The 12,382-nt window shown below is 43.6% G+C and overlaps 1 protein-coding gene across 7 annotated transcripts in view; it reads right to left on the bottom strand.

Moving 5' to 3' along the window:
• TEAD1 (TEA domain transcription factor 1) overlaps positions 1-12,382 on the bottom strand; it is a 264,355-nt gene that overhangs the window by 108,048 nt on the left and 143,925 nt on the right. The window lies entirely within an intron of this gene.

Below are 12,382 nucleotides of genomic sequence, written 5' to 3'. Positions count from 1 at the left end.
ACCCTCCCCCTCCCAACGCGCCTTTAAGATCTTGGTGTTAGGGAGAGATAAAGATGGCCTCAACAGTCTCACGATGCCAACACATGTGTCATGCCTCAAGAATTACATAGAAGGGAGTTCCCTGGTGGTCCAGTGGTTAGGATTCGGCGCTTTCACTGCTGTGGCCCGGGTTCAATCCTTGGTCAGGGAACTGAGATCCTGCAAGCAGCACAGTGTGGCCAAAAAAAAAAAAAAAAAAAAGAATTACATAGGAGATTACAAGTAAGGCACTATGCAACTGTCTTCCAGGTATAACATGTGCTCAATATACTCAAATCTTATAGCTTTCTTGATGAGTTTCTACAAACACCCAAGTTCACGCCTAATCTCTACAACTGGGTAGGAAGGGACCAGGCAGAAGAACACCATATCTTTATGCTTCTCCATCTCCTGTGCTAACACTCTAGCCTCGAATGTAGAAGATGCTCAATAGATACATGGATAAAGGAAGAAAACTGTTTGGCTAGAGGATCAATCTGAGCATTATAAGCCAATGTTCAAAGTCAGCAAGAGGGGGACTTCCCTGGTGGTCCAGTGGTTAAGAATCTGCCTTCCAACACAGCGGACGCAGGTTCGATCCCTGGTAGGGGAACTAAGATCACACATGCCGTGGGGCAACTAAGCCTGCGTGCCGCAACTACTAAGCCCACGTGCTCTGGAGCCCGTGCGCAGCAAGGAAAGATCCCGCAGGCCGCAATTAAGACCCGATGCAGCCAAATAAAAAATAAATAAATAAACAAAGCAAGAGGAAGGAACAAATTCAAGATCCTTTTCTTTGGTTTAGAATTTTCTTCTAAAGACAAATATCAGGGTAAGCAATGTTTCATGCTTTCATCACAGTTAGCACTGACAGCTACAAAGAACCCAGTTGCTCCCCAAGGCACATCCAGGGTCCCTTGGTGACCACAGATATATGGCACAGCCAAATGGGCTGGGGGAAGGTTCTCTGGTTCGGGTGAGGCTTAAGGGATGCTCACACAGAGGGAGCGAGAGGTTGAGTGGGTGGGCTCATTTGCTCGTTCATTCCCTCATGTATTTTCTGTCTTGGGCTGGGCAACATGGAAGGCTCTGAAGATTCAAGGGTAAACATGAGTCTCTGCCGCATAGAACCATATGGTCCTTTGGGGCAAAGTGCGTTTGATATAAATCCTGTCTGCTGCACTTGGGTCTGGGGGAGCTCTTGAGACTCGCACGGTGCCTCCAAGTCCACCATCACTACATACATTAATCAGGTCAGGGAGCTAAAACCATGGAAAAGGGGACAGAGGAAGCAGGCAAATTTCCTTTTCTTTCCTTCTTTTTTGGGGGGTTAATTTTCTTTCCAATATTTAAAAATCCTCACAAGCTTAAAGCAGTGCATCTCTGCTCCATAAACATTATCATCTGCAGAAATAGTTTGTGGGATATATCAATACATAACAGAACCTAACTAATGGATACTCCAACTTGTTCTCAAAAGGGTTTAAGGCACGTTCCCAAAAATACAGGGTGAAGAAAACAATGAGGACAAAAGAATAAAAAATAAGGCAGGAGTAAGATTATACCAAAAAATGCAAAGCAAGAAAAAACAAGGACTCTATATAGCAAGGCCTGCATTGACTCTACTGATACCAGTGAAGGAACTGTGAGTAGAGAAACCTTTTGCTCGTATTTTTGGTTAGGATGTACCATAAAATATATACTTTGTATATAGTTTTTTAAAACAATCACCCTGCCCTGGAGCAGGCTATGTGTATTGCTCGACTTCAGTTTTGTAAAAAGGAAAGCTATTCCTTTAAGAAATTCAACTCACAAACGTCAGCTTTTGAAACCAAGGTTCAGCACAGAAGAGCCAATAAAAATGCTGTAACTTGAAACCAACCCACACGGCACAAAAAGAAAGGAGGGAGGTCAGCCGGGTTGCCCTCCGACACACCCTTCTAACTTGATTCTAGAACAGCAGCACCCAGTTTGCAAGACAAGAAGCTAATTGACTCGAATGTCTGCTGCATAAGCTATAAAATAAGTACATAAAGAACAATATGAACATAGAGGGCCATCAGTTCCATAAAAAGGCCTGCTGTCCAGCGCCACACTGGGCACCAAACAAGCGGAGCAATTGTTTCAGCAGGCTGCATGATGAGGAAGGAATAATTAGCGTACTTGTGAATCAAGTGTCCACCAGGAAGAGATCTCCATCCTGGAGCGCAGCAGGCACCACCCGCAGCCCTCAAGAGTCAAGCTGGGGTTTTTAAAGATCTTTATTGACAATCGTGATGCAAGTAAATACATTCTTCAGCCCAATAAACCAACAACTCGCTCCACTGTGGCCATTTCTTATTTGCTGAAACACACACACACCCCTAAAGTTTCACCAACTGTTACTTTCCATTACCAGGAAATGTCATTTTCTCTCACTCATTTTTTCATTGGCTAGGGATACAATAACTCCTGCCAAAAAGGGAGGGGTGGTGACAAAAGCATCCATTTGCGCTGTCCTGGCACAAAGAGAGCAAAACATGATATCAAATCCATAAACGTTTGTCCACAGAGTTTGGAGGAGGGGGACCAGGAGTAAATACCTTTGGTCCTAGGATTTTTCTCATTATCCAACCTATTGAATGGAAAAAAAAAAAAAAAAAAAACTGTTTTCTTTCTCCTGCAAATCTGAAAATAAGCAAGTGGGATGTGTGGTCTGTCACTAGGACAAAACCCATTGACCGGGTGGTATCTGATGCACATGACAGTCTACAGCATAAGCAACATAAGCAACTGACTAGAATCAGTAGATCTGAGTTCAAATCTCTGTTCTCCCTCCTAAGAGCTGAATCCTGTTTGGCAAGTCATTAACTTATTTGGGCCTTAATTTTTTCTATCTGTAAAATAGGGATAATAAGTGTTCTCATTCTCACAACCTCCCCCGAAGGGTTGTTGAGAGAACGAAATGAGATTATGCAGATGAACATCATTTGACACGAATATAATTCCTTAACTTGGTCTATTTGGAAACTCAGAAAATGCCAGGCATAATCCCAGCATCTCATGAATACTTACTGTTTGCTCAGCACTGAGGCAGGTGCCTAGGAGATGGAGAGAATTAAAAGGTGCCGTCTTCTTGCCTGTGAAGAACTCGCAGGCTAATTAGAGGCAGGATATGTTCGTTTAGGGCTAAAGCAAGATTAGGCATGGTTCGCTGGAGGTAATAAAGTCTAAATGCTTTCCCTTCATCTGACAATTCTTTTGCACTCAAAAAAATCCACTGGGTTCTATCCAGAAGGCTTACAGCCCTAAAAACAATAACAACAGAATTGATGAGTGGTATCTCGGCAGCACCCAGAGGTATTCTCAGAGACAGAGCTGAGAGGAATTCTTTCCTGCCCTTTAGTTACTCTATGAATTCAAACCATAGGGAGCACAGTGGCCCCAAAGGAAATCTTGTCTTTAGGGACAGAAAGACCTGCTCCCAACCTTTCCAGTGACCTGTGCTTTTAAAAGAAAATAAGACTGCATGGAACACCTGGAAGGACCTCCTTCAGGAAGCTCCAGTCCCAGGGACTGGAAATCCAAAGTCTAACAATATTCATTAAGAATGGGTTCCTGGGAATTCCCTGGTGGTCCAATGGTTAGGATTCCGTCCCTCCACTGCAGGGGGCCCAGGCTCAATCCCTGGTCAGGGAACTAAGATCCCACAAGCCGCGAGGCGCAGCCAAAACAAAAAAGAATGGGCTCCTGTAGGCCAGGTAGAGCGCTAAACCTTTACACACATTATTGTATTTGATGCTTAAAGCACCCTGAGAGAGAAGTAATTATCAGATCTCCATTTTGCATGTGAAGTTAAGGACTTGATAGGGTTAAGTAACTGGACCAAGGTTTGCACAGCTGGTAAGAACTATGATTTGAACCCAAGCATGTTGATTTCAAATCCCACACTATTTCTCATCACACAGGATCACTGCAGATCCACTCTCCACTCTGCTGTTCGTTTCTTGAAAACTAGTCACTCACACTATTTTCTCTGCAGAAGGACAAAAGACACCATGAATCTACCATGGAGGCCCATTAGAACCACAGTTGACAAGGAAAAGTGTAACCCAAGGTACAAAGCCTAACAAACTTATGTTCTTCTCCAAGGAAATTTTTCCTCCTGAAAGGTTTGGCAGGTTAGGAAAAGACAGGATGGAGAGCTAGAATATGTCCAGAAAGTTTTAATAATTTTGAGTGGTTAATAAATTTTTAAAAAATTCTACCTCACTAGGAACAAGAGAATATAGTTAAATAATGTATTCACTTTTCACCCACTGAACGACTGAAGACTTTTTAAAAGACAATTTTCAATGCTAGCAAAGGTAAATTGATTGAGATCATCTCATATGTACTGCTAGCAAACCTTCTACAAAGTAGTCTGGCATGCTGTGTTTCTAGTTTCATATCTAAGAACTCTTCGCCTAACCTAAGGTCATGAAGATATTAGCTTTTACATTTGCCTTTTATATTTAGGTCTACAATCAATTTTGAGTTAATTTCTGTGTATGGTGTGAGGTAAGGGTTTAAACTGATCTTTTTTTGCATATGGATATCCGATTGTCCTAACACTATTTGTTAAAAAGACTATCCTTTTCTCTATTAAATTGCTTTGGCACTTTGTAGAAAAATCAATTGACAATAAATATAATGGTTTATTTCTAGACTCTCAACTCAGTACCACTGACCTACCCTTACACCAATAACACACTGTCTTGATTACTGTAGCTTTTTAGTAAGTTTTGAGACCAAAGTGTAATCCTCTATTTTCTTCCTTTGCAAATTTTTTTCTTTATTCTGGGTCCTCTGCCTTTCTATATAAATATTAGGAACAGCTTGTCAATTTCTACCAAAAAAACCCCAAAAGACAAAAAAAAAAGCATGCTGGGATTTTTATAGGGATTGCATTAAATCTATAAATCAATTTGGGGAGAATTAACAAATACTGAGTCTTCCAATCCATGAACATGGAATATTGCTCCATTTGTTTAGATCTTCTTTAATTTTCCTCCCCAATGTTTTATAGTTTCCAGTGTGCAAATCTTGTACTTGTTCTGTGAAGTTTATTCCTAAGAAATTTATTTTTTGATGCTACTTTAAACAAGACTGTTTTCTTAATTTCATTTTCAGATTTTTTGTTAGTATATACAGTTGATTTTTGTATATTGATCCTGTATCCTGTAAGCTTAATGAACTTATTATAGGTTTGTGTGGGTGTGTATGTGTATGTATTCAAGACTTTCTACATACAGGCTCAATTCACCTGCAAATAAAGACAGTTTTGCTTCCTACTTTACAAGCTGGATGTCTAAACTTGCAGTACACTTTTCAATAGAAGTGGCAAGAATGAACATCCCTGCCTTGCTCCCAGTCTTAGGAGGGAGCCGTATTCATAATTTGCACAAAGCAGTCTACTCAAGCTATTATCTTTCCTGAAGACTTTATGAAACAGAGCTGGATAAATATTTTCGTATACTGATGACCCATGATCACACACAAATGAAAAACATACTTACAAACTTAAAAAAAAAAAAAAACAGTGTGTTTTAAATTAAGAACAGAGAACCAAAATTGTCATCTAATAGATAAAAACATATAAAGTTACTAAAAACTAAATATATGAAAAAGCAGCACTGTCACATGTCATGATTGTGTAAAGTGGAGAAAGGTGACATAAGGGAGGGCAAACAGGGGCAGCCCAGTCTGGGGAAGGTGACATCACTGCCAGCTGCTGAACACCCTCCAGGTCAGCATGGCTCGCAGGGCCAGGAGCCCAGGCTCACCAACTCTCTCCACCCTCCACTCTCCCTAGCGTCCAGGACTGGAAGGGCCTGGGGGGAGGAGGCTCTAGCAATCTGGCCCAAACCCTCTCCCCATCAGCACATGAGCCAGCTGGGAGTGAACCATGCGGCGGTCTGGAAGAGAAGAAGCCTCCAGTGGGAGCTCTCACTCAGCAATCTTCACATAACAGTTTCTTAACAAAGCAGCCGGACTTCTTTACAAAAAAAAAAAAAAAAAAGAAAGAAACTTGGTTCCAGAATGGAAACTATCAGGCACCATGTAGCACTGTTTGAAAGAACATATTGGTTCCAAAGACCTTGTTTGCTCTGAAAGATGAAAGTTTAGATGCCCCAACAAAAGGCACAGATGGGTGTTCAGAATCCAACTGCTCGACAGAACTGCCAGCTCTGACATACATTCACACTCTATCCTGTACACAACTTCCAGGCTGTGTCACTGCACCTGCCTAGAATGACTACCATTTTTACAATCAGACAAGCCTGCAGACAATGGTTAGACGCCTACGATATGTAGAACCCAGTGCCCACAGTATACACTGAGTTATCTGTAATGTACATATTCTGTCACACACTGAGATAAATCTGATAGGGAAGGACGAATGGACATGGTAAACAGACCAGACGTTACAAGTAGGGATTTCACAGAAAATAAATTAAAAAATAAAAGACCTGCTACGAGGTTTTAAAATCTAGCCAGAGAGAGAAAAAAATCTCTCTGAGTAGAACTAAAGCTCATTTCTCTAATTTTACAGTAGTTCTCATTTTCCAGTACCTCAAGAGTGGTGAAAAGCCAAAATCACTTAGTTTCTCCAAGGACAAGAATTCTTTTGGGCTGAGGCAGGTGGACCCCCATCTGCTGAAGGGAAACTGGCAACACTTAGGGTGCCCTTTGCTTACCTCCATTTACACATTCATCACATTTTCTTTCTTTTTTAAAAAAATATATTTGTTTGTTTGTTTATTTATTTATGGCCGCGTTGGGTCTTCGTTGCTGCGTGTGGGCTTTCTCTAGTTGCGGCGAGTGGGGGCTACTCTCCGTTGCTGTGCGCAGGCTTCTCATTGTGGTGGCTTTGCTTGTTGCAGAGCACGGCTCTAGGTGCGCGGCCTTCAGTAGTTGTGGCACGTGGGCTCAGTAGTTGTGGCTCGCGGGCTCTAGAGCTCAGGCTCAGTAATTGTGGCGCACGGGCTTAGTTGCTCTGCGGCATGTGGGATCTTCCCGGGCCAGGGCTCGAACCCATGTCCCCTGCATTGGCAGGAGGATTCTTAACCACTGCGCCACCAGGGAAGCCCATACACATTCACCACAGTCTCTGCATGTTAACTCTTTAGTTCCCACCCCCAGCTCTCACACCCTGTGTCCCCCCTACCCCCCAACAACTGTCCCTCTCACCTTTGTAGGCTCTGTGCCTGGTATATAATAGGTACCACGCACATGTTTCCTTCTTTCCTCTGGTAATGGTTCTCTGGACAAGAAAATGTGATACTGGAAATACCCCATCATAGCTGGAGCTTTGTCACATAGCACTAGCACATTACACAATGAGGCAGGTCCCTGCCTCCCAGCTTTCCCCACACATAGCTTGATCTTCCCTCAGAATGGTGTGGAGGAAGAAGAAATTACCCATGTCAAGGAAGCACCTACTCTCCCCGCTCTCTGGCTGGAAAGGTGAAGAGGCCAGGGTCTCCTCTCCCACCTGCAGTCCGGGAAGCCTTGGCACCTGCCCTGCCCCGCCCCTGGGAAATGACTTTCAAAGGCCTTCCACACACGAGGCAGGGCCTTTGTACAGAACTACCTCCTTTAAGCCTCGGCACAACCGTGTGAAGCAGGCCTCAACTATAAAGTGGGAACATTTTACAGGCAAAGGTTATCAGAGCTCAGAAGCCAAGTAACTTGCCCAAGATCACACAGCTGCAATTTAGCCTTCCATTTAGAAAAGACCCCAAGGGCCCACACACATGTCCTACAAGGTCTTATTAGTCATTAAACATTTCCTAAAGTGCTCAGAGAGATGGCCTAATGAGCAAGGTGAAGGAAAACCAGGACAGCTGTTCTCTCTTCTTCGTTGTCGCGACCAAAGACGAGATGTGTGGGGAGTGGAGGATGGAAACTGTTAAACAAGTAGAATCTCACATATGCCACACACACACACACACAGATGCTGGACAATTACCTACTAAGAATGTTGTCTTGAAATGTAAAAACTACAAATTAAACTGGAACTGGGGTCTGAATTGCTTTTTTAGTTCACTTGTTATGTAGTCTGTACAACATGTAATCAGGACATGCTCTCAAGATTACCCCCAATAAGCTCTGAAAAGAGCACAGTCATTAAATAAAATCATCAGATAATTGCATGGTTCTTGGGGTTGGGTGTTACTAATAGAGATGCTAATTTTATCTGTGCAACCACACTGGTATCAGAATGAGGGTGCTCCTGAAACGGAAGTTCCTTCAGCAAAGCTCCACTGCACCCCATTCTACAAGGCGGCAAGGCTGAGGAAAGCTCCCGATGCCTCTGCTTAGCTGGAAGGAGCAGAGTAGATGAGCGCAAGGGTACCTCTCAGCCCCGAACCCTGGAAAAAGCATTGGCCTTCACCAGCTACATGCTTTCTTCATCCTCCTCCTAGTAGAGACACTTCACAGGCAAGGCCTCCAGCACCCCATCTTCTACTGGACTCCTGTGGAGAAGCTGAGGATGAGAAGCTTGGGATAAATTATCTGAGTTCTTACTCTCAGAGGACGTGACAGGGTGGACCTGTCTTCCCCAAAGCCTTCATCTGGCAAATGGGTATGTGCACCCTGTATGTAATGGTTCCTTCAAAATAATTATTTCAATAAATGTTCTACACTTGTGAAAACAATTTTTCTCTATATTTTCATCAACAGAGGACCCGTGTGTGAGAAATGAGACCTCTCATTTCCCTACAGGTGAGGCAGAGCAGTTAAGGAGAAGAGAAGGAGGGAAAGGAGGAGGAAGAGCAAAGAAGGAAGGAAGAGTACAGAGTGAGCGAGGGCGTAAAGGGGAGGGGTGCTCACTCGGGGGTCGCACTGCAACGCTTTACCAGTGCTCAGTCGATCAGTATCTGGCTACAGGTTCCACACAGGTTGATCAATAGTCTAAAAATACATGAAAACAGATCTGGGCATTTTCTATAAAGCCATTTTTCACTTTTTCAAGAAGCTTCAACTGACCATCTGTGATGTCTTTAAGTCATGACCCTCCAGAAGGGCTGGGAGTTTAGGGTTCTGGATCATTTGCTGTAATCAGCAAGAAAGGGGTGTGTGTGTGTGTGTGTGTGTGTACTGGAAAAGCCAGGGACAGAACCTACATATTACCTAGAAAAGCACCTAGGTCAAGACAAAGCAGAATGAACTGTGGTCTGTGATATCCCCAGTACACAAAGGCAAGTTCCTCAAGCCCCAGAGAGCATGAGATCCACAAGGCTGTACCCTAAATAGCCAGTCTCCATGAGGCTGGGCTTATAACTTGGGCGCTGCCCAGAGGAAAGCCATCACCACACACTAAGAGATTCCACTCAACACAGAACTCTTTAACTTGGGGCTCTAGTTTCCCTTGCTGTGGCATACAAATTTTGCATGTTGCCAAACGAATGAGAATCTATCAAGTGGAGAATATCAAACCCAGCATATGTGGGGCTTATTAACTTGAAACAGACTGGAACAGTGGTTGAGAGGAGGGACTCTGGAGCCAGACTGCCTGGGTTCAAATCCCAGCTTTTCCACTTACGAGCTTTGGATTTGACGGCCACTGTCCTACTAAACAGGAACATGACAACACCTATCTTATAAGGTAGTTATGAGGATTAAAACAAGTTATCTATATAAAGTAAGAGTTATAAAAATGTTGTTATTATGAGAGAATTTATGTATATTGTTTCCTCAGTGTACATGCTACAATTAAATGTCTGTGCACCCACCAATTCCTATGTTGAACCCTAATCCTCAGTGTGGTGGTATTTGGAGGTGGGGCCTCTAGGTGATTAGGTCATAAGGGTGGAGCCCTCATGAATGAGACTAATACCCTTAAAAAGGGCTAAAGAGACCTGAATGCTCCTCTTCTGCAATGTGAGGACACAGTGAGAAGATAGCCTTCTATGAGCCAGCAAGCTGGCCCTCCTCACTGGATAGTGAATCTGCCAGTGCCTTGATCTTGGACGTCTAGCCTCCAGAACTGTGAGAAGTAACTTTTTGTTGTAGATGAGCCACCCAGTCTATGGCGTGTTGTTATAGCAGCCCAGACTAAGTCAGCACACATATGAAAACATTAAGATTCTTAGGCCCAAAAGTATTTTCCCTATCATAGAAGTAATTGCTAAAGTGAGAGAGTGGTAGTGTATATATGGACATACATACACTACCAAATGTAAAACAGATAGCTAGTGGGAAGCAGTCGCATAGCACAGGGACATTAGCTCGGTGCTTTGTGACCAGCTAGAAGGGTGGGATAGGGAGGGTGGGAGGGAGGGAGACACAAGAGGGAAGAGATATGGGGACGTATGTATATGTATAACTGATTCACTTTGTTATAAAGCAGAAACTAACACACCATTGTAAAGCAATTATACTCCAATAAAAACGTTAAAAGAAAAAAAAAAAAGAAGTAATTGCTAACATTTTATCTTATCTCTTTTGATCTTCCTATTTTGTAATTACACTTATTGGATGAAAAACCTGAACTCAAAGAGGGGAGCCAACTGGGTGGACATCTCACCACCTGTGCGTGGCAGATCAGAGCTGAGCGGTCTCCCTGGCACTGTGCCACCTCCTCTCCCACACGAAACAGGGATTTCCTGTTACGTGAGTCTAACACGGCCCTGACTAGAGATTTACGGTATCAACGCTCCCCAGCTCATCTGCTGGGATTCCCAGGCTGTTTACTTACTTCCAGTCTTCCTGAAACATTTCTGACACACCACAGAAAAATAATTCACTCATAACTACAATTCCAACCCACATGGCCAAATGGAATCCAAAGAGATAAGCTACGAATGAAATGAGATGCAGCCTACCCACCCATTCAAAGGCCACCCTGTCGTAGGGCACAGTTGACTATTCTAAACCCAGTACTACCAGTATACCCCATGCAGATGCCCCACAAGACAGGAGGCAACCTACTTCCATTCCAAAGATATTCTAACTACCCCAGAGCTGTGTAGATGAGGTCCTAAGTTTCCATTTGCATGCTGAGGGAACTCCCAAGGAAGGCCTCAGTTATGTTCCCATTTTAGTTTAGAAGAAACTAAACTCTGACAGAGGTTAACTTTCCTCGGTGTCCACGTTACGTTATGATGCAAATATGAATAAAAATATCCTCTCGTGGGTGCATACAGCTTTAACAATTTCTAAATACTTTCACATGTGTCATTTCATGTGGTCCAATTAAGCTTTTTTTCTTTTTTTTAAAAAATCAAGGCTCAAAAAGTTTTGGGGACTAGACCAGGGTTACAGGGCAAGAAAGTGCTTGGAACTGGGGACAGAACTCACAAATCTGGACTCGTTTTCACGTAAGGAATGGCAAATCACTGATCTGAAAGCACCACCTGCTACAAAAGCACTGAGCGTTTGGCTCATCATGCCGGGGCCTTGAAGAAAGTCATCCCACAGAGACCCTGGTTTTGGATAACAACAAACTGGAGAACAAACTGGAGAACAGGGGCTCTGCTTCCGGAAGCCCTGGACAGCAACAGGGGTTCACTTCCCTGTGTTAAGGGCAGATGGGCTAGTGGGGAGACCAAGGCAAAGACTGAACAAAGCATGCAGAGAGGTACAAAGCTCCCCAGCGGCTGCAAACACTTCCCTTACCTCCAAGCCCTTTCTGCTATCAGCCTTGGAGAGACTGACATACAACATATCTTCCTGGGTTCCCAGCTGGACGTTCAGACTTAATCTTGCCATCTTATAATTGTTTGCATTTGATTTCTTTAAATTAATGTACATCAATAGCCCAACAAAATCATTATAATAATGAACTTCATTTGGAAAACCAGCACTTACAATCCCACAGCCCTTCCAAGCCAACGGTTTTCATTTGTCTGGGTTCCCTTCTGGTCCTCGTCCTCTGAAACAGTAGCCATGATTGTAGAATAGGCACTACTTTGTATCCCGCTTTTACTTCATGTAATCGCATTTTCTCTCGCAACCCGAGCATGTCTAATGACCCTGGCAAGTTCCTACTCCAAAGACTTCTTTTAGGGTGTTTCGATTTCATCACCAATGTAGACAACTGATCTCAGAAGCTCCATGACATGTCTGACTTGTAACTCCTAAGGTCTGAGATCATGGTTTTGGGTGAGAAGCAGAACGCTCTGGGGGCGGGAGGAGAGGAAGAAAAGAAAAACAACTGTGCCTTTCTTCTCAGGAGACAAAGTGCTGTTAGAGGCGAAGGCTTTAAATGCCCCCGTGGGTGGGAGGGGGCAGGGGTGCCTATGGCTCTCAGGATACACAGCCTCGGTGCTGCCTTAAGGATGAAGCCACTCTCCAGTCCCCAGTAAAGCAGTGTCCTGTGGGTTGCAGAAAATGT

Source organism: Eubalaena glacialis, chromosome 10 (assembly GCF_028564815.1).
Source record: "Eubalaena glacialis isolate mEubGla1 chromosome 10, mEubGla1.1.hap2.+ XY, whole genome shotgun sequence".
Taxonomy (NCBI): domain Eukaryota; kingdom Metazoa; phylum Chordata; class Mammalia; order Artiodactyla; family Balaenidae; genus Eubalaena; species Eubalaena glacialis.
This window is presented reverse-complemented; position numbering and strand designations above follow the sequence as displayed.